Here is a 27,881-nt window from a genome sequence, read left to right as displayed (position 1 = left end):
ATTTCAGAACAGAAATGTGGAGGCATTTCTTCAGCCAGAGAGTGGTGGGCCTGTGGAATTCATTGCCACGGAGTGCAGTGGAAGCCGGGATGCTAAATGTCTTCAAGGCCGAGATTGATAGATTCTTGTTGTCTCGAGGAATTAAGGGCTATGGGGAGAACGCTGGTAAGTGGAGCTGAAATGCGCATCAGCCATGATTGAATGGCGGAGTGGACTTGATGGGCCGAATGGCCTTACTTCCACTCCTATGTCTTATGGTCTTATGGTCTTTCTTTGGGTTGGTGATGTAATTTTTTGTGGGGGGTGGTAAATGGTTTCTTTGGGTTGGTGATGTAATTTTTTGTGGGGGGTGGTAAATGGAGTCTAACTCAATGTGTTTAGATTAGATTACAGTGTGGAAACAGGCCCTTCGGCCCAACAAGTCCACACCGACCCGCCGAAGCGAAACCCACCCATACCCCTACATTTACCCCTTACCTAACACTACGGACAATTTAGTATGGCCAATTCACCTAACCTGCACATCTTTGGACTGTGGGAGGAAACCGGAGCACCCGGAGGAAACCCACGTTTGTTGATAGAGTTCCAGTTGGAATGCCGTGCTTCTAGGAATTCTCGTGAGTGTCTCTGTTTGGCTTGTCCTAGGATGGATGTGGTGTCCTTCCTCATCTGTATGTGAGGATACTAGTCGTTTTGTGGCTAGTTGGTGTTCATGTATCCTGGTGGCTAGTTTTATGTCTGTTTGTCCAATGTAGTGTTTGTTACAATTCTTCCATGGTATTTTGTAAATGATGTTAGTTTTGCTTGTTGTCTGTATAGGGTCTTTCAAGTTCATTAGCTGCTGTTTTAGTGTGTTGGTGGGTTTGTGGGCTACCATGATGCCAAGGGGTCTGAGTAGTCTGGCAGTCATTTCCAAGATGTCTTTGATGTAGGGGAGAGTGGTTAGGGTTTCTGGATGTGTTTTGTCTACTTGTTGGGATTTGTTGCTGAGAAATCAACCTGAGCTCCAAATATTCTCAAAACTTGCAGCAATCGGTTCCAGGGAACTCTGGCCAAATTATTACTGCTGTTCCCTCAATCCGTCGGGTCTCACCGAGCGGTCACAACAATTTTCAAGTTGCAGAACAGGTGTCTCAGCAAGAAAACATTTTTTGTGAAGTGCTGGCTTAGGCTGTAAATTTAATTGCATTTTATGATTTGATGCCCTTCCTAGCCTTAAGAGCGTCCCTGTAGGTCCTCTGTACATGTCTGTTTTTAAGGATTGTGATGGATTCAATTACTTAATCAGAATTGTCTATTTATAGCAGGAATTTCCCCAATTTAGGTGTGCCCTTCATAACTGTAACTTCAAATTGAGGCAAGGCTCTTTTGGGGAAGTGGTAGTGTCCCCACCTCTGGACCAGAACTTAAACGTGAGCGTAAGTCACACCTGTTCTAGAAGCATTTCATAACATCCTGAAATAGGTTGATTTTTAAAAAATGAATGTGAGGCCCAGAGTCTCACTCATAGTGGTAATGTTCCTATCACTGGACCAGGAGACCGGATTTCAAGTCCCACCTGCTCCTGAGATGCTTAGTTAGATCACTGAGCAGACTTAGACAATCTGTTTCTCTACTCCTTCGGGCACTTATACTGCAGTGATGAGCCTGCCACTGGACCAGGAGTCCTGGTTCAAGTCCCATATGTTCCAAAGGTATGCCATATCATGTCATAGGTTGATTAAAAACATTTAAAATTGAGGCCTTACAGCAAGCAATGGTGGGAGAGTGGTGAGCATAGCTACCTACAAGCAGTTGAGCCAGGTTCAATTCATGACTATTGCACTTTTGTGAATAATTGCAAATCTTCTAATTTAAATTCCATTCTTACAGCTGAATTTGAGTGGATGGTCATGTTTTAAGGGGCTTTTGTCATACAATGGTGGTGTCTCTACCTCTGAGGTAGGAGACCTAGATTCAAGTCCCACCTGCTCCAAAGGTGTAACATCCCTGAACAGAATCAATAAAAATATTTAAAATTGCAATCAATTGATTCGGGATGTGATGCCAGAATGCAATGTAATCGGATCCCAGACCAAGTTCTGCCAATCATCTGAGAGTTAGCTCCCCTTCTCAATTAGAAGCATTCTTTTCCCTGGCACATAACAACCCACACTCTAATGAGCACAAAAGTGGAACTGAATTTGAATTCTAAATTTAAATGTGTGTGGGCAGAAGATCCACTAAATAGTTTGTTAAACGCTCATCTGTTTTGACTTTCTAATTATAGGGGTATGGGAAATTACATGGGTTCAAACAATTCCATTATTGCCAATATTGTAACTTGTTAACAAGTGATGGTGTCACGAAGGACAAGAAGTTCCTGTTGTCCATACTTCCTGTAACAGACAGGAAATCTTGTCACAATTGTGACAATTTCGTAGTTGATAGATGCTATTAGTCATTCAAGCATTAGAAAAAAATTAAAACCTTAAACCTCTTTCTTGACAGAGTTCTTCCTTTCCTTGTGTCAGACTTATTTACAATGTGAGTTTCCTGTTCTGTACAATAGCACCAATGAATCGATAAATGTTTTTGTTTCTGTTAATATAGAGACACTGCTAATAGAGGATACTTGAACAAGTGGTCATAGAGTTAGGTTTTATTTCCGGTTCGGAGTTTGTTTGGTGGGGCCGCTTTATTTAAGATCAACATGGAACTGGAGTATGTGGAGAGGTGATTCAAGCTCTCACGGTACTATCTTTCATCTGCTTGCAGTGATTCTCTATGATGGGAATCATAGGGACGTAGCAGGAAGAGCCGGTTATTCACCCCAAGGCTGGGGTCCATTCAACACTATTAGCGAGTTTTGAGAAGATTTGTAGCTCAGTTTGAGGTTTCGGATATTCCTGCTTTCTATTTATATGTTTGGGTTTTTTGGGTTGGTGATGTTATTTCCTGTGGTGAAGTCACTTCCTGTTCCTTTTCTCAGGGAGAGGTAGATGGGGTCTAACTCGATGTGTCTGTTGATAGAGTTCCGGTTGAAATGGCATGCTTCTAGGAATTCTCGTGCAGGTCTTTGCTTGGCTTGTCCTGGGATGGATGTGTTGACCCAGTCGAAGTGGCGTCCTTCCTCATCTGTATGTGAGGATACTAGTGAGAGAGGGTCATGTCGTTTTGTGGCTAGTTGATGTTCATGTATCCTGGTGGCTAGTTTTCTGCCTGTTTGTCCAATGTAGTGTTTGTTACAGTCCTTGCACGGTATTTTGTAAATGACGTTAGTTTTGCTTATTGTCTGTATAGGGTCTTTCAAGTTCATTAGCTGCTATTTTAATGTGTTGGTGGGTTTGTGGGCTACCATGATGCCAAGGGGCCTGAGTAGTCTGGCAGTCATTTCTGAGATGACTCTGAAATGACTGCCAGACTACTCAGACCCCTTGACATCATGGTATATCACAAATCCATCAACACACTGAAACAGCAGCTAATGAACTTGAAAGACCCTATACAGACAATAAGCAAAACTAACGTCATTTACAAAATACCGTGCAAGGACTGTAACAAACACTACATTGGACAAACAGGCAGAAAACTAGCCACCAGGATACATAAACATCAATTAGCCACAAAACGACATGACCCTCTCTCACTAGTATCCTCACATACAGATGAGGAAGGATACCACTTTGACTGGGACCACACATCCATCCTAGGACAAGCCAAACAAAGACACTCACGAGAATTCCTAGAAGCATTCCAACTGGAACTCTATCAACAGACACATCAAGTTAGACCCCATCTACCACCCCCTGAGAAAAGGAACAGGAAGTGACTTCACCGCAGGTAATAAGATCACCACAGGAAATGACATCACCAACCCAAACACAAATAGAAAGCAGGAATTTTCAGCATTGCTTCGCCTGAGGCCCACTGAAGATGTTAACTAGTAGGATGATGAAACGTCTAGAAACGAACCTTCCAGCTCAACGAGCAAGCCTACATCCTGGTTGATTTGAACACTTTAGTACCTTTTACCTACCTCATCCCCTTAACCCTATACACTGCTGGTAATCAGAAATCTATCAAACTGTACCTTAAACATGTTCAAAGACTGAGCTTCCACAGACTGAGGTAGGGAAGTGCAAAGGTTCACACATCCCTGAATGAAAATATTGCTGCTTGTCTCAAGCCTAAGTGTCATCCACGTTAACTTTAAATTGGTTCTAGACTGCCCAACTCGAGGAAAAATCCTAACTGCATTTATCTTATCTATTCCTTTATGTATTTTTAGGTTTCAATTAAATCCTCTCTCTCCTGAGATTCTAGAGCATACAGGCCAAGCTTGCCCAATCTATTTTCATAGGAAGGTTCTACTATCCTGGGAAGAAGTCTGGCAAGCCTTCATTGCACTTCCTCTATGGAAATAGTCTCTTATCTCAGAAAGATATTAAATCAATAACAATTTTTAATGTCCATGGCTGAAAGAAAACCAAGATAAAGGAAATAAATACAGAAAATGATGCAAATACTCCAGTTCAGGCAGCTTATGTGGAGAGAGAAACTGTTGGTGTCCCAGATAAGTCAATGTTTCTCAAACCACTGGTGGGACTAGGTTTGACTCGGTGGAACCCCAAAAACTGATTTGTTTGTTGATGAAATGCAATCACTTGCTTTTTGATGACTCAAACATTATCTCCTCATTTGGTTGATAATTTTACAATAAAACTTATTCTTAGCAAACTTGTGATTTTTAATGTCCCCAAATTCTTCCGTTAATGGTTAGTATAATACTAAAATGGATTTAGCTGTAAAAATACTCTTTGGAAAAGTGATATTATGTTACTATGGTGGAGGCAGAGTTTTTGTGTCAAAGTTGAGAACCACGTGCCATTTTCCTTTCTCTCCATTCCAATTAAAAATGTTAACAACATTTATATCATGCCTTCAATGTATAAGAGTGTCTCATGGTCAGCCACAATTATAACTTAAGTAGGTTCTGAGCCAAAGCACGTTGGAAAAATGAATTCTGCCTGGGCTAAATTGTTAAGAATATTAATGGCAGATTTTTTTGACTATACTAATAATGGTACCTTCCCTGCTAGGTCTCCTGCAGACATACATTAAATGCAAGTTGACCTTCCCTGACCTGCTGGATTTAGTGTTCTAGTGTGGAGCATCACTGGTAAGACTTTTGATTGGCCATATAGACGAATTGGAAATCTGTCAGAGGTTGCAGTAAACTGTAATAACTTTGCCAGGTAAAACGAGTCTTCATGATCATGAGGTTTTGTAGGTACCCTGAAGGAACGTCAAACATGTGCAATTAGACTGTCATAATATGCATGTTGAGAAGTGTTTGTGCGTGTGTGTGTGAGAGAGAAAATGTAAGGTCTGTTTGGTTTGAAATCTCCCAATTCAGAGCGATTCACTGCTAAGAATTAGTGAAACTTGATTGTCAACTTTGAAATCAGACTTCAACCTTTCCTATTGCATTGACCTGACCTTGATGTTCCAGTTCATTAATCATTCTGTAGGTTCTGGGCTTTATGCCTGAATTTAATTGTTGCCTTAAGGAAAGCAAATCAAATTTTGAGATCCTCAATTAAACCAATATGTCTTTTTTCAAAAAAACAGGTTTAGAACCGTAAGTTTTACAGTCAAATACAGGTAACCATGGAACCAAACACGCAGATTGTCTGAAGTTCACTGATTAGTCATTATTGTAGATGCTGGAAATCTGAAAATTTAAAAAAAAACTGCTGGAAGCATTCAGCAGGCTAAGCCATCTGTGGAAAAAATATACAAGTTAGCATTTCAAGCATAAGGACTTCTTATTTGAATAGGAAAGCATTACAAGTGAATAATATTTAAAAAGTATAAAAGCAAATTACTGCGGATGGTGGAATCTGAAACCAAGAGAGAAAATGCTGGAAGCTTTGACAAAGGGTCAGTTAGACTCAAAACTTCAGCTCTTTTCTCTCCTTACATATGCTGCCAGAGCTGCTGAGATTTTCCAGCATTTTCTCTTTTGGTTTCAGTATTTAAAAAGGATACTGAGTAGGGTAAGGCGATTGACCTTGACATCCAGGTAGCATTTGACACCGTATTGCCTCAGTGAACCCTAGCAAAATTCGAATCAATGGGCGGTGCTGTTAGTTGTGACAGTGCTAGTGAGAGGGGTGTACTTTCAAGCAGTTTGGAGTTGTACCTGGCACAAACAAAAATAATATAGTTGTTGAAGGTCCATCATCACAGCTCAAGCATGTCATTGCAGGGGTTCCTCATAGCAATGTCCTAAGCCCAGCGTTAACTATTATCAGGAGATGTTCACTGTGCAATGTTCAACATTATTTGCATGACTTGGCTTCTGAAGCAACCAGTGTTCATATGCAACAAGACCAGGTAACATCCGGGCTTTAGCTGATAAATAGCAAGTAACATTTGTGCCACTTAATTGCCCGATGAAGGGCTTTTGCCCAAAATGTCGATTTTCCTGCTCTGATCTTGCCTGAACTACTGTGCTTTTCCAGCACCACCCTAGTCCAGAATCTGGCTTCCAGCATCTGCAGTCATTGTTTTTACCCACTTAATTGCTAGCCAGTGACCATCTCTAACAAGGGAATCTAACATTCATTTTGACATTCAATGGTATTGCCATTGTCGAAACCTTCCAATTCCAACACTGATCAGAAACTGAACTGGGCAAGCCTTTAAATACAGTGGCTCAAGATGATGTTAGGGGCTGGGAATTATGTGGTGAATAATGTGCCACCTATTTCCCTAAAGCCTGTCCACAATCTACAAGGCATAAATCAGAAGTGTGATGTAGTGCTGTCAACTTGTCTGATTGAGTGCAGCTCCAGCAACACTCCAACTTGACATCATGTATGGCAAAGGACCCCTTTTGACTGGCGCCTCATGACCTCAAGCATTCATTACTTTGTCACAATTGTACATTAGTGTTTAATGAGTGCCATCTACAAGTTATGCCAGAACAACTCACCAAGGTTTTTTCAGTAACACCTTCCAAACCCATGATCTCCACTTGTCCTGAAAGATGTGGGCAGTATATGCATTGGAAGCACCACCACCTTCAAGTTCTCCAAGTAATACAACAACACTTATTTGGAACTGTTTTGCCGTTACTACATTGTTCCTGTGTCAAAGCCTGAAACGTCACGGTAAATGTCCCAGCACCTCAAGGACTGTAAAAATTCAGGAAGGAAACTTGCCATCCCATTCTCCAGGCCAGTATAGATTGGCAATAAATGTCAGCCTTGGCCACACCCCAAGAACACATTAAATCAACTGTGATGCAGGCTGATGTTAGATGTCCAAGTAGATGGTCTTGGTGCTACAGAGAGTGTAGGAGTTCATTTTGGAACTAATTAGGATGCTATGGTGGTCAAAATTCAGCCTCAGAGGGTAGAGTTGTGTTGTTGATCATAGCCAAGACTACAGACAAATTAAGAATGATGTGGAGGAATACTTATTAATAGTTAATCAGAGCCGCATAGGTCATGTGTGACTTTGAGTTTCGATATTTGGCAATAGTAGAACCCTGATTGGAGGGCTTCAAATGTGGAGTTGTGGGAAAGACTGTCACAGATTTACAAAATAAAAGCAGAGGTTTAAAAAGATTCAGAGTTTAACCAGCCTTTTTGGGAATTAATTGAAAAAGCAGCAGAGAACAGGTTTTGGGCATTACAGACATAATATTTTTGGATTTTCAAAAGCCTTTTAGTACATGTGGAATCAGTTCAATAGCAAAATGAATAACAGCTGAATACAGAACAAATCTTGACACTCATAAGAATGTTAGAAGCGGGGACAATCAATGGTTTCAAAATATAATTGGAATGCTACCGGAGGGAAATTAACTTGGAGAGTTGTGGGGATCATGTTTGGCATTGGAACAAACAAGATTGCTCTTAAGCCAATATGAATTTACTAGGCTGATTGACTTTGTCCTGTAGTGATTCCATGACTGAAAGGTTGGTACCAGGTTCCTGCAATCTCTTGCCATTCTGTTGAAGAAATTATATAATGCCTGAAATTTGCAATAGTGTATATTCAAATATTTATGAAACGTTTATTGTTCAATGAAGTTAATTTGTGCATTTTAAATGCATAATAAACTGAATATTACCAGGAGTAATTGCTAAAGTTGGGAAAATTTCAGAATCAAATAGTATTCATGTTTGGTCAATTCACTCAGCAAACTAATCTCTTATTTGAATAACTAATTGTTTTGGGCAACAGAATAACATGAATGTTTGAAACTCACTTGTCTAATGATGGTTTGTCCATTTTACTACTCAAAAGTGTTTTGTACCTGAGCATATTTACACACAAATCATTGAAGGTGGCAGGATGGGTCCTAAGCAGGAGGTAAGTAAATAAAATTAGCTTGTATGGGCTTGGGGGAAATATACAGTATGGACTGAAAATTAGTTAAAAGAAAGCAAAGTTGGAATAAACTGATTATTGTCAGTATGGTGGGTTGCTGCTAGAGTGGTACAGCAAGATTAAGTTTCGGTTTACAACTATTCACTTTATGTATATACACATACATACATAATTTGAATGTGGAGACTAACAATATTTTCACATTCACTGATGACACAACTCTGTGGAAACAAGTTGTACGGAGGTTGAAAGGAATCTTCAACAGGATGTGGACAGACTAATTGAATGGGCTAGACAGGACAGGTGGATGAGATTGTAAATAAGTGTGATGTTATTCACTTTGGTTGAAAAAAGGGTATTTATTAAGAGGTTGGGAAAAGTGGGTATTCAATAGGGTCTGCATGTCCTTATCCATGAGTCATTTTAAAAACAGGCATGTAGGTGTAACAAAAAATTACATAAAGTATGACATTGATTTCAAGGGAATTTGAGTTCTGAGGTAAAGGTGTCTTAGTGCAGTTTTATAGAATCTTAGTGAGACCTCCCTGGAGTAAATGTTTTGGGCTTTTTAATCTAAGGAAGCATATAATTGCCATTGAGGGAGTGTGACAGTCACCAGATTAATTGCTGGAATGATGAGATTGTCTTATTGGGAAGAATCTGTGGTAGCTGTATTTGTATTCTCTAGGGCTTTAAAAAAATAAAAGGTGATCTAATTGAAAATTTAATAAATTGTTGCAGGCATGACAAGATAGGCTGTTTTCGCCCTCGCTGGTGATTCTAGAATATGGGGACAATCTCAGGATTAGGGGCAGGGTGTCTTAAAAAGACTAAGATGAGGAATTTCTTTTCTCCAAGAGTGAATCTTTGAAATTCTCTACCCCAGAGCACTTAATCAGTGAGCAGGTTCAAGACAAATTGATAAGTCCAGTTTAGTGAGTGGTTAGAATCTGGGTTGCACAGCCTGATTATGTGGTGGAGTCAGTTCCAAGTAAGAGATTTGAGGAAATAGTCATTTGAAAAGGTTGAATACTTAGGGATATGGGGAAATGGTGTGGGAGCAGCATTCAGTGAATTACTCTGAGGGCTTGCACAAACACAGTGTGCTGAATAGCTGCATTCTGTGCTGTAACCATTTTATAGTGGAGTATGAATTATCAGTCCCTGTTTATATGCAAAGGGCATTTTGATTTATAGGTTAAAGGTGCTATATGGATACAGGTTGTTGCTGTGACTGTATATTTTTCTGTGTATATAAAAGCTATTTCAAAATTTTCCTCACTTAAATTAGTTGAAACTTTTATTCCATTTTGTACTTTAGCACATCAGCAAAACCTTGCTAAAATAGCAACTGAGGTCCATGGAACTTGGTATACCAATGTTGTCTGCTTAAAATTAGTTCATAATTTACCAGGTGGATGTTGAGACTAGAGGGGAATCATTGCTGGCTCTTTCAGAATCAACTAAAGAATGACGCTGAAGAATACAAGTTCTTTGGTCAGACCATTCAGATGAATAAAGTCTACTTTATAGGAATTACCAGTAGAAAGACAAGCAGAAAATGAACATTAAATACTGTGACATCCATTATTTTGAAGAACTGAATAATGCCTTAAACGTGAGGTTTCTGGATGGATAATACAAAAGTGAAAATCTTGCTAACCCAGCAAATTGGGCTGCAAAAATGAAAACTGATTTCTACATTTTGGTATCTTTGAACTCAAGTGGTTGTTTGAGCAATGCAAACTAAAATCATCCAGTTGCTCCAATGTCACCTCCTGAATTAAACAAAAGTAAAAACAAATCTGAGCTCTCACCTTCCAAAGTTCCAAGTAGCTTTGTGTAAGTGACTAGCACATCTCATCTTGGTTTGGAATTGCAAAATGTTCCTACTTCATCTGCCATTCAGAATTCTGCAAAGCATTTGTCAGATAGATGCTAAGTAATTTAAAATGAAAAAAATCAAAATGCTGTGGGTATTTGTTTCAATATCTGTTTACATTGCACTATGTTGCAACCTAATCTCTATATGCTTATGCCTGTTACAAACACATGTTGAACTGAAAGGTTGGAGACAACTTTCATGGTATCATTCATCTACCATTGAGTCTGGACTCATTTTAAGTTTTAGAATGAATTCCAGTTGTATTCACTGTTCTGTGGTCAACAATGGCTGGGACAGCATTTATTGCCCATCCCTAGGTGTTCTCAAGGTACTAGTGAGCTGCTTGACTTCAGATTCATCATTTTGAGCAAAACATATTCAAAATTTGGATTATTGCTTTACCAAGTGTTTGGTAAAGTTCATACAAAAGGATAAATGTATCTTACAATCTAAAAATAATAAAGTCTGGCCCTCTGATTGCTGTAGAAGAAAACCACATTTTCCAAATGGAATTTCAAAATAATTTTAACTGAAACTTCACAAAATGCCTTCTGGAAAGTCTGTAAAGTCTCATCAGTGCACATTTTAAATTATGTAATTTGCATCATGACAATATACATATGCTAGAAAGTGAACTCACCATATCTTAGTCTTTTTCTTCCTTTCATTGAATTCACATTTGTCTGTTTGTGTGGTTTGATCAATTTTTTAGGGAAAACTTTAGGGAATTTTGTGACCTCTGTTTCAAGTTGGATGTTTTGTAAATTCTGCTTTCAAACTTAGCTTCTCAGCATGTCTGTAGTATCTTTAACCAATCATGAAATTAATTTTGAGCATTGTTTTCAGCTGAGGTACAAGTTCCCAGCTCTGAGGATCATTTTGCAAGTTTAGGATCCCACTAAAACACCAGAAATCTCCCACTATTATCTACAAACATTTCTAATTATTTATCACTTGCATAATCCAAATTCCATGTTGGTTTATAAAATATTATTGAATCTTCTGTTAACAAAAATTTATACGTACAAATAGGAAATGAGAAATACTAGTCAACGTGAAAAAATATGTATGCAAGAATGAGAGGAAGTCCTGGCAAGAACTGCATTTGAGTAAAAAGAAATGAATTTTGTGCTGGTTTTGAAATGGAAGTTCAGTTGAGCAGGAAACTTTAATTAGATTTTTTTATTGATTTTGTTGTGGCAGTGCAAGAGGAAGTACTTTGCATTGTTTGAATATTACCATTCCTATTGGAGCTGTAATAGTATGTCATAGTATTTCAAAATATCCAGTTCATACTGAACAGAGGAACTGTAATACTTACCCATTAAAGGCTGTTTCAGTTGTTTCCAAATTTTGGTGAGTACCTCTTGATGCCTTTTGACTTAGTTCTGGGGAACCTCTTCCCGAACTCTGCAATTTGATTACACCATGTAGAAAATTTAGTAACTATATGCCAGTCAGCAAGCCTACATAAAAAAGCTAAATTAAATTTTTCAGATGCCACTGTGCAAAATGCTTAATACTGTATACTGAGTAAAGATTAAGATGACCTCATAGATTCCATTTGGAAATCTATTGCTCTAACTACCACACAGAAGTGAAAGGCCTCCAAATTGACTGTTTTAGAAAGATAATTTAAATAAGCTTATGTATAAATAAATTCACATGTCCTCTTCCTTCACTGTATTGGCGTTTGGGCTCCACTGACGTTTTGCACTGCTGCATTGAGGGTCAAGTCCAGGATAAACATCTGTGCTGTGATCAACTACAACAGTATTATTAAAGTGCTGAAGGTCATCATCATCATCATTTGGGGAAGTGCCATCAACTTCTGATGGAAAAGTATTTCTATTTGTTGTCATTAAGGTTGTTATATTTCCTGCATTTCTAAATACTGGGGAATTACTAATGAACTGGGATGTTGCAAGATTCTATTTTATTGTACCTTCAAGTCTTTGAATAATAAAAATTCTATGTACACAAATTATTTTAAGATCAGATTTTCTTCTTACTGTTGCTAATTTGTTTTGTCAAGTTAAAGGCAAATTCAGAAAGAGGGAAATAAGATTGAGGAAAAAGGGCCATGTGATCTTTCCCTAATGTTCACTTTGTGATTTTCAAAAGCTACTGAGAACACTAATTAAGATTTCATGACAAATCAAATTTATGAAATACTTATTTTTGTTTTTAAATGATTCCTACGATAGTAAGATCTCGAAGGAAATGAAGATGGAACCTAATTTGTCAGTGGGAAAATCTAGCACTGAATTTTTTTTTGCTGCTTTTGAATTAAAATTTTACTGTTTAAAACATTTTGGCAGCAGATTTTAAACACCAGCTAATTATTTGAATGAAAGACAGGAAAGGGAAGTACCTGGAGTCATAGGCTTAGCCATTGCTAAGCAGTGACTGACAGCTACTTAGCTGTAATGGTTTGCTACTTGAAGTAATAAAGCATTTGTAATGAACTTTTTTGGGGGCTGATATTTTATCAGTGTGTTTATTTTACACTTTGAATTTTGCAATTGTTTAGAGAACTATTTTATCAGGAACATGAATAAAACTTGGATTTATATAATATCTTATTGGTCTTTGGACAGTCCAAAGTGCTTTTCAAATAATGGCATATTTTTTGTCTCTGCAATCAAATGTGGCAGCTGCACTGTACACAATGATCCAGAACTTGTAGGAACGACATCTCAATAAGTGAGTGGTATGAATTGGATATTGCTTTTTTTCCTAAACCCCAATTTTCATCTGAAAGTGTTTGCATTGCCAGTGTGGTCAATGCAAATTTATAATGCAGCTTGTCAAAGGCATGTAGAATCTAATGGATGTCATTCCAATGGTCCGTTGCGTTCCAGTTAAGATAGAAAGGTTTGAAAGGTGAAGTGGGTAAAGAGGAGAAAGAAACTCAATGCTGCAAAACATGATGCGCAATTTACTACAAATCAAACAATTGTACTTAAACACTCCCTCTAACATAAAATGTCCTGAGGCATTTCACTGACTTAGAAAGCTAAATTTGATACCGACCACTTAAGGATCAAAGATATAAATTGCGATGAGTGATTCAAAGGAGGGGACGTAAGTAATGCAGTGAGGTTTTTAGGCTTGTGTGCATGAGATTGAGGGTTCCATTGTTCCCTTTCTGCACCACTTATGCTCCTGATATACCAGATAAGCGTAAGCCAAGTCATTAATCAAATCTTCAAGACATGAGTTACCAACCCTAAATAGCTTGATTAATTAATAGCGTATGTCCAGTAATTTCAAAATGCACACGACCACAGTGAGAGGTTTGTTTCTGTTTTGGTGAGGCAGAGGGCAGAGCAAATTATCCTGCAGTTTACAGTTAATCAAATTCTGGCTTCTCTCCCCTTCAATTACTGAACATTTTTATGATCTAACAGTGCTGAACATTGTGTACTCTATTATTAGGTTAGATTCCCTACAATCAGTACACACCGACCCTCCGAAGAGTAACCCACCCAGACCCATTTCCATCTGACTAATGCACCTAACACCTACGGGCAATTCAGCATGGCCAATTCACCTGACCTGCACGTCTTTGGACTGTGGGAGAAAACCGGAGCACCCAGAGGAAACCCACACAGACACAGGGAGAACATGCAAACTCCACACAGTCTGGATCTCCATTATTTTATTTTATTTGCTGAGTTTGCTTGAGGGACTGTTGACCAGGACTCCAGGAGAATTCCTTACCCTTCAACTACTGCCATAGGATCTTTTATGCCCATTTGAACAGGCAAATAGATATTTATCCAAGTACCAGCATATCCCAACAATGCAGCACTTCAGTACTGTACTAAAATTCCAGGTTAGCCTAGCTGTTCAAGTCAGCTGATAACTACTAACTGAACTAACCTTACCAAAGTTCTGTGATGTTTAAAGTATTGCTACTGCTGAAACCCTCAATAATATCCTGGAGATTTCTATTGACCAAAAACTGAATTGGACCAGCCATGATCGAATGCTCTCCACAAGCCTGAATAAGTACAGCTCCCAAAACAGAGGAATTTTGACATCATTCAGGCCAAAGCAGTTGACTGGCATCACCGAGGAGAAAGTGAGGACTGCAGATGCTGGAGATCAGAGCTGAAAATGTGTTGCTGGAAAAGCACAGCAGGTCAGGCAGCATCCAAGGAACAGGAGAATCGACGTTTCGGGCATAAGCCCTTCATGAAATCCTGAAGAAGGGCTTATGCCCGAAACGTCGATTCTCCTGTTCCTTGGATGCTGCCTGACCTGCTGCGCTTTTCCAGCAACACATTTTCAGCACTTCACCCATCACCTTCAGCGTTCACTCTCTACACCACCAATAAAGTGACAGTAGTGTGCACTACTTAGATGCACTGCAGTAAGTCACCAAAACCCCTGTGATAGCATTCTCCAAATGCACACCCTTCAAAACCCAGAATAACTAAGGGAGCAGCTGCCTGGGAACATCACCAACTCCAAGCCTCCATGTGCACTCCAGCATTCATTAGAGACGGGTAATAAATGCTGATTTAGCTAGTGTCAGCATCCCATATGCAATTTTTAAAAATATAAGGCTATCTGGTCCATCGAGTTCTATATCTTAAAATATTATTTAATGGATTATAAATCCATCACTCTCTCTGAAATGAAACCCAAGAAAGAAATTCTTCTTTAGGTTCAGTAAGGGCAATAAAGCAAACCCCAGGCCAGGGCACTTCTTGTCCATCTCTGTTTCTAGTATCCTCCTCCCTCAGGAACTTTCCATGCACTGATTGGAATCCACAGTTATCAAATCGGTGGCGCAGTGGTTAGCACTGCTGCCTCACAGCGCCAGAGACACGGGTTCAATTCCCGCCTCAGGCGACTGACTGTGTGGAGTTTGCACATTCTCCCCGTGTCTGCGTGGGTTTCCTCCCACAGTCCAAAGATGTGCAGGTCAGGTGAATTGGCCATGCTAAATTGCCCGTAGTGTTAGGTAAGGGGTAGATGTAGGGGTATGGGTGGGTTGCGCTTCGGCGGGGCAGTGTGGACTTGTTGGGCCGAAGGGCCTGTTTCCACAGTAATCTAATCTAATCATCCTTTGTTAATTGACTCCAAATGTCAGTACAGTAGCGTGAATGTCTTGAGTTTCATTTGTGTTTGGAGTTACACTCTGATAATAAGAATGAGTGATACCCAGTAATTTGTCAAATAAATGAATATAATATGCGTGCACACTCACACCGCTCTCTGTTCCCTCCCCAATGACTGTTTAGTTGTAGCAATGAATTCTGGAAGCAGTGTGTTCTTGAAATCAGTATGAATTTCTGGCTCCATTCCAGCCTTTGGAGGCTTCTATTGGAGTTTCTCGAAGCATGGTCTGAACAAATAATGAGCTTTCTCTATTGTGCAGATTTAGCAAAATGTTCATGCTCTGCAAAATTCTAGTTGTTTGCCCATCCTTGATGATGTGTCTCAAAAGTATACAGTTCGTTAATCCATCTCTATAAGTTGACCACATCATGTAAAGCTATTCATTGTCCTGGTATGTAGTTAAGGATCATCCGGGTCAATAAACTAAGGACAATTCCTCTTTTTAAACAATGAAAAAGCAAACTTGGCATAAACATCTGGAAGGAGCACTATACAGTCAAAAGAACAGCAAGGTATTTTATCCATGGGAACTGAGCCAAAATCTAATTATAGAAAATATTGCTACTAATTTAGTAATTAATTAATTTTGATATAAAGAGCAGTCACTCTTTGGTTTAGATGTGTATTTACAAAGTAGGACTTCAATTCAGAAATCTGGTGTAAAAGAAAAGAATTGCAGCAATTGGTTATTTCCAACTGCAGAGGTATCGTAACTCTCGCGACAAGAAATACTTCCTCATTCCAACTTGATTCTTTATTAATGCACTTTTATGCTTTGAATTGTTTTTATGAAACTTACATAATTTCTGCAGCATGATGAGTAAAGGAACAACCTTGAATGTACTAACAATTGCCCTTGCTCCCCTGTTCAAATTAAAAATTGTTTAATATTGAATTCTTCTTTGGCTCACTATTCCCTGCTGTTTTATTGCACCTCTAGTTCTCCATCTTGTTGATCCCGATGTTCTGGAGATTTAGATTAGGTCAGGTTATAAGTTTGCTCACTGAGCTAGTAGATTTGTTGTCAGACATTTCATCACCATGCTCGGTAACATTAGTGAGCCTCCAATGAAGTGCTGGTGTTCTGTCCAGTTTGCTATTTATATCTTGGTCTGTTGTAGTGGGTGATATCACTTCTGGTTCTTTTTCTGAGAGGTTGGTAAATGGGGTCCAAATCAATGTGTTTGTTAATAGAGTTCTGGTTTGAATGCCAGGTCTCTGGCAATTCCCGTGTGTGTCTTTGTTTACCCCTGTATCAGGATGGATGTATCCCAGTCAAACTGGTGTCCCTCTTCATCTGTGTGTGTATAGATTCCTACACAACAGACCTAAACAAGAAGACTCAATACGCCCAGAGACTCTAGCCACCTGCCATACATTAAAGACATCTTGGAGATGATGATCAGACAACTCTGGCCCCTAGGCATCATGGTAATCCAGAAACCTATCACCACACTGAAATAGCTCCTGATGAATTTAAAGGGCCCTGTACCAACAACCAGCAAAACAAACATCATACACAAAATACCCTGCAAGGTCCGAAACAAACAATCTGGAAACTAACACCAGGATAAATGAGCTACCAAAAGACATGACCAACTGTCACTAGGATCCATAAACACCGACGAGGGACACCAGTTCAACTGGGGCAATATATCCATCCTGGGACAGGCTAAACAAAGACACGCAAGGGAATTCCTAGAGCCCTGGCTTCAAACCGGAACTCCATTAATAACCATATAGATTTGGACTCCATTTACCAACCACTTAGAACCAGAAGTGATATCACCCACCACAACAGACCAAGACAAAAAATAGCATGCGGGACAGAACACCAGTGCTTCATTGGAGACTCACTGATGTTACCTAGCACGGTGATGAAATGTCTGAGAACAAATCTAGCCACTCAGCGAGCAAACTTACAACCTGAGCTAATCTTCTCCAATCGCATTTAGATTAGATGTAGATAATCAAGTTGGAACTAACTGCACTAAACTATATCACTAAATATACTTAAACCTCTCTCTGTTGTTCAGTAGCCCCCTCACTCTCTTGCCACAATTTAGGGTGAACCATTTTCTGAGATGGCACTAAGATGGTTATGATCACTGTGTGCATGTTACAGCCTGTCTGTCTGTCTTCATTGATGCTGCAAGTCAAGTTATACTTTTGAGAAAAAAAAATCATGAATGTGGACATTTCTGTTTAAAAAAGAGGTACACTGCTTGCTTTTTGTCTTACTACACTCCTTGAATTTCAGAAACTGCTTTATACATATAAGCCATGTTTCTGAGAAGTTAATTATGTCCAATTTAGGAACAGTTACTTCTGTCTGTCTTGGCTCAGTAGTGTGACTCTTACCTCTGTTAAGCCTCTCTCCAAACTTGACTCCATTTTTTAAGCTGATGCCAAATTAAGGAAGGCTGTACTGTCAGATGTGCTGTCTTTTAGATTTGACATTAAATGGCGATTCCATCTGCCTTCTAAGGTGAACATTAAAGATCGCATTCAGTTACTTGAAGAAGCATCGAATTTGTATTGGATAATGCTTCTGTTTCAGATAACACACTAAAATTTATTTTCTAGTTAGTTATCTCTGTTGCATTCCTATGTATTGCAGCAGTGTCAAGAGTTTGAAAGCACTTTGTAGCGAAGGACTTTGGACAGCCTGATGATGTAAAAAATGTCAGTAAATGCAGATTAGCCTTTAGCTTAACAATAACAATTATATCAGAGCTGGAAGGTCAAGGAGTCAAATCCTGTTCTAGACAATTCCAATGAAAGGAAGCCAAAGCTGTTATTCTTGCTACTTGGTTGATGTGTATGCTCATTTCTGGTGGATGTGGTAGTCTCACTTCACCTTCCATCTCCAAGATATGTGCAAGAACGTAAGCCATAATTTAGGATAAACCATTTTCTGAGATGGCACTAAGATAGTTATGATCACTGTATGCATGCTACAGTCTCAGTCTTTAATGATGCTGCAAGTCCATTTATACTTTTGAGGAAAAAAAATTGTGGACATTTCTGACAAGGATAGCACTCGTCTATTCCTAATTGTCCTCACAAAAACGGAAGCCTTTTTGAACCATTATAGTCCATTTGGTATTGTACACCCACAGTATTGAAGATAGTTTTAAGATTTTGACAAAGTGACATTGAAGGAATTGTAATATAGTTCCAAGTCAGGATGGTGTACAGAGGGATTCCTAGAGTGGGGACCCAATTGGAGTCGCAACCTGAAATTTTGGGTTTGGTTCTCCCCCTCAGACGACTTTAATGAATATTATCTTCCCATCCCCCACTACCACTCCTCCCACGCCACACTCACTGATGGGCCTTGAAGTGGGGTCCCAAAGGCTGGGGGGAGGGTGGGGGGGGAGAAATAGTTTGGAAGGGAGCATATGTGTGGTAGTATTCTTATGCAGCCAATGTGGTGGAGAGTGACACTGATAATGCTCTCAAGTAATACTGAATCAGCAATAATTTGTCCATTAATGCTTGCTTCGCTTTGTGCCAGAGCTACATTCCCCCAACCTTATTACAACTTTGGTTCAGACATAGACAAAATATTAAGTGATAATGACTGCCCCAACATTGAACGTGACAACAAGGGCCCCCAGTAAATTTGACAACAATTAGAATGAAAAGTGGAAAGCTTACCAGCAATTGGGGTCATACCTAACAGAAATGCTACCATGGTCCGAGACCATTCATTGCAAGGTTCGTGAAGGTTTGTAGCTCAGGTTGAGGTTTAGGGTGTAGGTTTGCTCGCTGAGCTGTAGGTTTGATATCCAGACGTTTCATTACCTGGCTAGGTAACGTCATCAGTGGCGACCTCCAAGTGAAGCGAAGCTGGCTTTCTATTTATATCTTTCTCCTGGATGGTGTTCCTGGGGTTTGTGGTGAAGTCATTTCCTGTTCGTTTTCTGAGGGGTTGATAGATGGCATCTAGATCTATGTGCTTGTTTATGGCGTTGTGGTTGGAGTGCCAGGCCTCTAGGAATTCTCTGGCATGTCTTTGCTTAGCCTGTCCCAGGATAGATGTGTTGTCCCAGTCGAATTGGTTTTGTCCATGGGTTGTACTGGGTCTTTTAAGTTTGTTAGTTTTTGTTTGAGAGTGTTGGTGGGTTTGTGTGCTACTAGGATTCAGAGGGGTCTCAGTAGCCTGGCTGTCATTTCTGAAACTTCTTTGATATATGGTAAGGTGGTTAGGGTTTCTGGCTGTGTTTTGTCTGCTTGTCGTGGCTTGTTCTTGAGGAATCTGCGCACTGTGTTTTTTGAGTATCCGTGCTTGAATACGTTGTATAGGTGGTTCTCTGTTTTCCGAAGTTCGTCTGTGCTGCAGTGTGTGGTGGCTTGTTGGAATAGTGTTCTGATACAGCTTCGTTTGTGTGTGTTGGGATGGTTGCTGGTGTAGTTAAGTATTTAGTCAGTGTTTGTCGGTTTTCTGTATACGCAGGTTTGTAGTTCGCCGTTGTCCTTTCTTTCGTCTGTGATGTCCAGGAATGCGAGTTTGTTGTCGGTTTCTTCCTCCTTGATGAACTTTATGCCTGTGAGGGTGTTGTTGATGATGATAAATGTCCCTTCTTTCTTGTTTTGTTTTGTGATCACAAAGGTGTCATCTACATAGCGGACCCAGATTTTTGGTTTGATGGTTGGTTGGTTGGTCAGAAATGACAGCCAGACTACTAAGACCCCTCTGAATCCTAGTAGCACACAAACCCACCAACACACTCAAACAAAAACTAACAAACTTAAAAGACCCAGTCCAACCCATGGACAAAACCAACGTCATCTACAAAATTCCATGCAAGGACTACCACAAACACTACGTAGGACAAACAGGAAGAAAGTTAGCCACCAGGATACATGAATACCAGCTAGCCACAAAAAGACACTGCCCTCTCTCCCTCGTAGCCCTACACACCAATGAAAAAAACCCCACCAATTCGACTGGGACAACACATCTATCCTGGGACAGGCTAAGCAAAGACGTGCCATAGAATTCCTAGAGGCCTGGCACTCCAACCATGACGCCAAAAACAAACACATAGATCTAGATACCGTCTATCAATCCCTCAGAAAACGAACAGGAAATGACATCACCACAAACCCCAGGAACCCCATCCAGGAGAAAGATATAAATGGAAAGCAGGAGACAACAGCTTCGCTTCACTTGGAGGTCGCCACTGATGATGTTAACCACTGTGCTAACCACTGTGCCACCGTGGGCGGCACTACTGCCTCACAGCGCCTGAGACCCGGGTTCAATTCCCGCCTCAGGCGACTGACTGTGTGGAGTTTGCACGTTCTCCCCGTGTCTGCGTGGGTTTCCTCCGGGTGCTCCGGTTTCCTCCCACAGTCCAAAGATGTGCAGGGTCAGGTGAATTGGCCATGCTAAATTGCCCGTAGTGTTAGGTAAGGGGTAAATGTAGGGGTATGGGTGGGTTTCGCTTCGGCGGGTCGGTGTGGACTTGTTGGGCCGAAGGGCCTGTTTCCACACTGTAATGTAATCTAATCTAATCTAATCTACCTAGCCAGGTAATGAAACGTCTGGATATCAAACCTGCAGCTCAGCGAGCAAACCTACACCCTAGACCATTCATCTCAGCCCCAGAACATTGTTACAAGAGTTCCTCTGGTCAGTAAGGCTCCTCAAATAATGAAGCAATCATTGCCTTCATGAAGCAAAAGCAGTAGTATTTGCTTTGAGCTAATAGATAAGTGGCAAGCAATATTTGTGTTCTTCAAATGCCAGGGGTAATGAAATTTCCAACGAGAGGATCTAACCATCACCCCATTACATTCAACAGCATTGCTATCATTAAATCCCCTACTATCACCATTCTGTTGGTCATCATTAACTAGAAGCATAATTGGCATGACATACTTTAATAATTCTGATACATACTCTGGCTATGATTATGGGTCAGAGGCTGGGAATTCTGTGTCAAGTAATTCACCTCCTGACTCTCCAAATCCTGTTCATTTTCTACATAGTACAAGTCAGGAAGGTAATGGAATACTTCCCACTTGTCTGGATGAATGCAGCTCCAACAGCATTCCAAAACTTGAAACGATCCAGGACAAAGCAGCCCACTGAATTGACAATACAATCTTCTCCTTCATTCACTTCCTCCATCACTGATAGGCAGGTGTGCCTCATACAGGATGCACAGGAACAAATTGCCAAGCCTCTTTCAACAGCACATTCCAAACTCATGATCACTGACATCTAGAAGGACAAAGATGGCAGATGTATAGGAACATTAACATTCCAAGTTCCACTCCAAGTTGCACACATTCCTGACGTGGAACTGTATTACCTCTGATTCTTCGCCGTCACTGAGTCAAACTCCTGGTACATCCTTCCTAACAGCATTGTGGATTTATTCTAAATGCTGCCCGTGACTATGTTAACATTCCTTTAATTAATATTCTTTTAAAAAGTCTTTCTATATTTTGGTGCAGTCTTCCATATTATTTAAATACCATAAGCTCCAATTTCAAAGACCATTCAGTTTGCATATATGGTGATTCCAGCTAAGTATAATTTACCTTTTTTTGCCAACCTAAGGAGCTTCCATTAACTTACGTCCCATTTTCTGCTTTGAAGCCATCTTTCAATCTATTATGATTTCTCCTGAATGCAGACACCATGGTCTTTACATTAATCTGTTGTATTCCAAGTTGGTATAGATTTGAAATACCATGTTTTACCACTTCCACCACATTACTCTCCTCTGCTTTTCATTGCTGCAAAGAATTTAACAAAGGTGATTAAGAGAGACTGGTTGTTCTTGATAATTATATTTCATTCTATTCTCCATCTCTGGATGACCACATCTTCTTCTAATTAATCAAATTGACCTCTGCAGATTTTAATAAAAATTACAGACCGAGCTGTAGATTTATATCAGAAATCATTCATAGACGTCTAATTTTTATTTTTCTTGGGGTTGGAGGTGGTGTTGGGTGGAAGGAAAGAAATGTTATGAAATACTGGTGTGGATACTTTGCTGTAGTCAGTTGGCAGTTACACCTTGAAAATAATTAGTTCTTTGATTCAACATGATTTAATGTTTCAGTAGAGTAATCACATAAAATGACGATGAAGTCCAGCCATATTGTTTTTGCTGTACCATGTGAGCTACTGATACTAATTGTTACTGATACAAATACAGCAAATTTGGCTTCATTGTCCCAAATGAAAGTGACCATGGTTGCTGTCCAATAGCTGTTGATATTTCTCCTTCTACAAAACAGAATGATTTACCAGTATTCACTACTGGCATAAAGAGTGGACTCTAGAGATATGTATGGGAGGATTACAGAAAATCGAGGAATTGTAGCAGAAACTGGAGACAAAATGTTCATGAGAAGGGGGCAATTGCAGGAAATCTTGGAATAAAAATAATCTATTGTCTCTGGAAATGCTGACTCATTTGAATTAAATCACATTTTCTTGGGTTTAAATTTATCGACTGGTTTCTGAGAGATTCTGCAATTAAAAGCAAGATACTGTACAAGAGAAACAAAAATAGATTGTGCCAACAAATTTTGCTTTCTTAACCAGTATTACAGTACTCCAAATTTACTTTTAATTAGGCAATGTTAAAGATACCTATTTAAGCATAGAGTGTTTGTTTCTTTTAAGAGCTCCATGTGATCCTAAATTTCTCGAGACTTATAACACTAAGGTGTACAATGGATATTTGATTCATAAAAATATTACCAAGTTCTTTATAACAAAGGTAAACAACAGCTATTTGAATAAAATGGAAATTAGTCATGTCTTAACAGTGAAATTTTATTGGATTTAAACTTTTCAATAAGCACAAATCAGAGCTTTAGATTCAGCATGAGAGTTTGTGCAGTCCCTTAAAATTGGAACATTTTTCCCTTTTATCAGAAGAGTAACCATAATTTGATTGTCCAATAAAGAAGGGTATGCTAGCAAGATGTAAGCGTCTCCTTCCCCTTCTCTTTTAATTAGGGACTGTCAGAGCACAGATTTAAGCAAAGGTTGTTGCCTCTAATTCTTCATGCCTTTCAAAAGCAGTACGGAAGTGACAATAAGTGGATAGCAGGTTGTTTTTTTCTTTGCAGCATGCTTCTATTGAAGAATTATGAATATAACCTATTTGTGTGTTTTCAATTTACATGGCAGCTCCATGTAAAGATTTTATTGGAAGATTTATATGGAACATATTATTTACCTGATCTTCCTCTTGTTTTATTTGAAAATACTTGTCTACAGAGCATCATTCAACTCTGCGTGTTCTGCTTTGAACATTTATTTATCATTTTAATGGCAATTCTGTAGAACTTCAGTAAACTTGGAAAATGGATCTATGCACAGCAAACTCTTAGGAAACATCTAAGGCTTTCATGTGTTTTTATTTATTCACTCACAGGATGTCAGCAACAAACTGTAGGCCAGTATTTATTGACCACCCCTTGCTGCCCTTGAGAAAGGGGTGGCGAACTGTTTTCTTGTGTATCGGCTGCCCTTGCCTTCTAGATGATGATGGCTGAGGGTTTGGAAGATGCTGTCTAAACCTTGGTGATTTTTTGCAGTTAATTTTGTAAATAGTAAGCACTATAGCTACCTAATATCTGTGGTGGAGAGTGCATGTTTGCTAATCAAGTGAGGTGCTTTACCGTAGATGGTTTTAAGCTTTCAGAGTGTTGTTGAAGCTGCACTTATCCAGTCAAGTGGAGTGTATTCCATCACACTGACTTGTGTGTTGTAGATGTTGGGTAGGCTTTGTGAAGATGTTACTCACTGCAGTATTCCAAATCTCTGACCTGCTCTTTTAGCCACAGTACTAAGATGAATAGTCCAGTTTCTGGACAGTGGTAATCTCTAGGATATTTGTAATTATACTAATTTGTCTGTGAACACTGGTTTGTGACCATTGTACAATGAGACTCTATTTAATTTTTGATTAAACTAATGAATTACATTGACTTTTTGTCCCTAAAATCATTGAAAACATTTAGCAATTCGGCATGGCGGGTTGGACCGAAGGGTCTGTTTCCATGCTGTACATCTCTATGACTCTGTGTAATTTTGGTGTGATTTATAATTTTTTGCATTCAATCCTAAACCTATGCAAATACGTAGTGTTAACGCAGGATTCACATGTCAAAATAGGAGTCGGGGTTTGCACTAAAGTTACCCAGGCTATAAAATAGGATTAAGATCCCTGTTACCTACAAAATGTATGATGTAAAGAGTGATTTGATTCTTGACTAACAAGGGAGTCAAAGGTATCAGGGGCAGACAGGAAAGTGGAATTGATGCCGCAACTCGGATCAATCATAATCTTATCAAAGGTGGAATAAGTTTGATGGGCTATGTGGCCTACTCCTTCCAATGTTTGTATGAAGCATATTTATGCCACTGGTTTGATTTGATTTATTTATTGTCACATGTATCGTGTTGGAAAATACAGAGAAAAGTGGTTTGCAGTGTTGCCACTCTCCAGCGCCATCTTAAAACAAAAAACAAAACCAAAACATCGATTATAAAAGTAGAAAAAAATGAAGAAAGAAAGAAAAAGTGTTCAACTTTACAGTTCGTTTCGTTAAGTGCTCAGCCATGGGCCGTGGGCCTGATGGTTAGACAAGAGTCCCTTTTGCCATGCCGCTGTTGTTGCAACAAAAGTCTACTGTTCGGTGCCATCTCGCCTCCACTGATGCTCTCTCCACTATAAATCTTCACTGAACCTCACCAATGCAGATGCCACCGGGTACTGCACCAGCCTTAACTTGACTCCGTTGCCACCATGAGTTCGTCTTGAGCCCATCTTGCCGATGCTGCCGCTGATGCTGCAGGGTCTCGTACTGGGCCTGAACCCACCTCTGCCGTCATGAGTTCACGCTGCTGGGCCTACTCGCCACCACCGATGCTGTCGCTGCGACCGAGCTCTTCAGCAAGAGGTATGTAAAGAAAACTAGAAAAGAGGAAGAAAAAAGGAAAAGTGGATGAAGCCCTACTCCACTGTCATCTGATGCTATTTTATTGTCTTTTGCAGTAACAATATGAACCCAAATATGTTTTCCCAAGATTAAACAGTTGCATATATTACCTTTTACAGCATTCTGTTAGGCTACACTTTCACCTAAGAATCTTTGCAAAAGTGTAGTCACTCGAAAAGGGAACATGACAGTTTAAATGCAGCAAGGTTCCATGAGCATTTATTGGGATAATTGAACAAACTGTTCTGTTTTGAGTGATGTTGGGAGAAAGGTCAGATGTAGGAAGAGATTCTTCACTCTTCACTAATGCAGTAGAGTGTGATCAGAATAGTGTGGTTCCTGTTTTAAGTAGTTAGGACCAAGTTAGAGTGAGTCAACTGATCCTCTCTTTGTCTCAGTTTTCATAATTGAGTTTTGAGGTTATAACAGAGTTTGAAAGGATAAGGTTGTGCTCGTTGACTATGTACTTTGTGTAGCTCACTGTAAATAAACTCAAACAGATTCCTACACAGAATAAGTAAAGAGTTAATTTTGTTAACAAAATTCATTCAGGTAAAAATACTGAAAACTATCAAAAGATAAAAATATGGATTAGATTAGATTACTTAGTGTGGAAACAGGCCCTTCGGCCCAACAAGTCCACATCGACCCTCCGAAGAGCGACCCACCCAAACCCATTTCCCTACATTTACCTCTTCACCTAACACCTTATGGGCGGCACAGTGGTTAGCACTGCTGCTTCACAGCGCCAGAGACCCGGGTTCAATACCCGCCTCAGGCGACTGACTGTGCGGAGTTTGCACATTCTCCCTGTGTCTGCGTGGGTTTCCTCCGGGTGCTCCGGTTTCCTCCCACAGTCCAAAGATGTGCAGGTCAGGTAAATTGGCCATGCTAAATTGCCCGTAGTGTTAGGTAAGGGGTAAATGTAGGGGCATGGGTGGGTTGCGCTTCGGTGGGGCAGTGTGGACTTGTTGGGCCGAAGGGCCTGTTTCCACACTGTAAGTAATCTAATCTAATCTAATCTAATCTAAACTACAGGCAATTTAGCATGGCCAATTCACCTAACCTGCACATTTTTGGACTGTGGGAGGAAACCGGAGCACCCGGAGGAAACCCACGCAGACTGGGGGAGGATGTGCAAGCTCCACACAGACAGTTGCCTGAGGCAGGAATTAAACCTGGGTCTCTGGCGCTGTGAGGCAGCAGTGCTAACCACTGTGCCAGATGACATGGAGTCAGTAATGCAAAAATAACAGATACAGGGTTGAAAAGGATAGGTTGATAAAAGTTAAGGTTTATAAGCAAAAGATTTACACCATCACATGTTCCTTGATTGAACTGTTGTTTGGTTTATATTAGGTTGTTCTCATGGTGACAGTGCTGCTAGAACTCTAGGAATCTCTGCAGCAGGTATGTTTCCAGCAGCTTACAGCTTTTGAGAGATTTCAGAGAGGAGGAGGGATGTGGCTATTGCTCCTTTTGTTCTTGTATGAATCTCTTGTGATGTTTCAAGGTGGTTCTGAAATAGAACAACTTCCTATGTGGCAATGAAAGTGGCTGTTGTCATGTGACAGGCTTACAAACTGCAAAGCCATACTCCCAAATAGGATGGTGAGGTCATCCCATGAAGCAGTTGGATGGTCCCCCAGCTGACTTTTTGTTCCTTAACGAGATCGATTCATTTACAGTGAAGGTGTCAGTGGAGTTGTGTTTATTCCTGTCTAGCAAGCAGAATCAATATTAGAATACTGTAATTGTTCTTAGAGTAATCCTTGACATTAACAAAGCTGGAAGTCCCCAACTTAGTTTAGATATGTCATAATCCACTTGGGAAGCTTGAAATTGAAAAAAATGTCTAAATAGCCATCTTTTATAATCCACAGTATTCATTTAAAAGATGTTTTACACGTGAAATCAGCTGACAAAATTAGAAGATTAATGTTTAATATTGTGTTGCTTCGTAAAGTATTTAAAAATATTAAAATTTTGACTTTTTTTGAAAAAAATAACATCTGTTAACTAAGTATGAAAGTTCTTAGCAGAAAGCCAAAGGCAGGACTAGAACAGCCCAAAAACTGAAATTGAGTATCCCACAATCCTGGAGGTCAGGTTTTTAGACTGGCACTATAATACTGTAATAATACTTAGACAACTATTACACTTCCGGAGAGGTATTCCCTATTAATTTTAAAACCCCACAACATGTTTTTGAATTATGTCACACTTCATAGAAATTTATTCTTAATAGTGCATAAAGCCCAGTGCTGTCCTGTTTTAATAGAATCTTATCTTATTGTTTCATTATCTTCCTGTGAAGTCCTTTTGAGCATGATCTAGTAGCAAGGTTTCCTATAGTGATTCCTTGATTATTAACTTTTCACAATTCTTGTTCCCTTGACCATAAGCTCCAGCCTCAGCAGTCCATTGTTTAGTGATTAACCCAAAAGCATCATCTCCATCTGTCTGTACATCCACTCTTGTT

At 39.7% G+C, this 27,881-nt stretch overlaps 1 protein-coding gene across 4 annotated transcripts in view; it reads left to right on the top strand.

Annotated features, from left to right (window-relative positions):
* The window catches only part of mrtfba (myocardin related transcription factor Ba), a 238,705-nt gene that overhangs the window by 35,473 nt on the left and 175,351 nt on the right, over positions 1-27,881 (top strand). Inside the window, exon 2 of one of the 4 annotated variants that reach the window (XM_043712100.1) lies at positions 5,082-5,161. The exons of the other annotated variants lie outside the window; for them this stretch is intronic. The gene's annotated coding sequence lies outside the window, so the exon portion shown is untranslated. The remainder of the gene's footprint in view (positions 1-5,081; positions 5,162-27,881) is intronic. 4 annotated transcript variants of the gene reach the window in all.

The sequence above is a fragment of the Chiloscyllium plagiosum genome, chromosome 21 (genome assembly GCF_004010195.1).
Source record: "Chiloscyllium plagiosum isolate BGI_BamShark_2017 chromosome 21, ASM401019v2, whole genome shotgun sequence".
Lineage (NCBI taxonomy): Eukaryota > Metazoa > Chordata > Chondrichthyes > Orectolobiformes > Hemiscylliidae > Chiloscyllium > Chiloscyllium plagiosum.
Note: the sequence above shows the minus strand (reverse complement) of the source record. Positions and strands in the feature narration are given on the sequence as shown.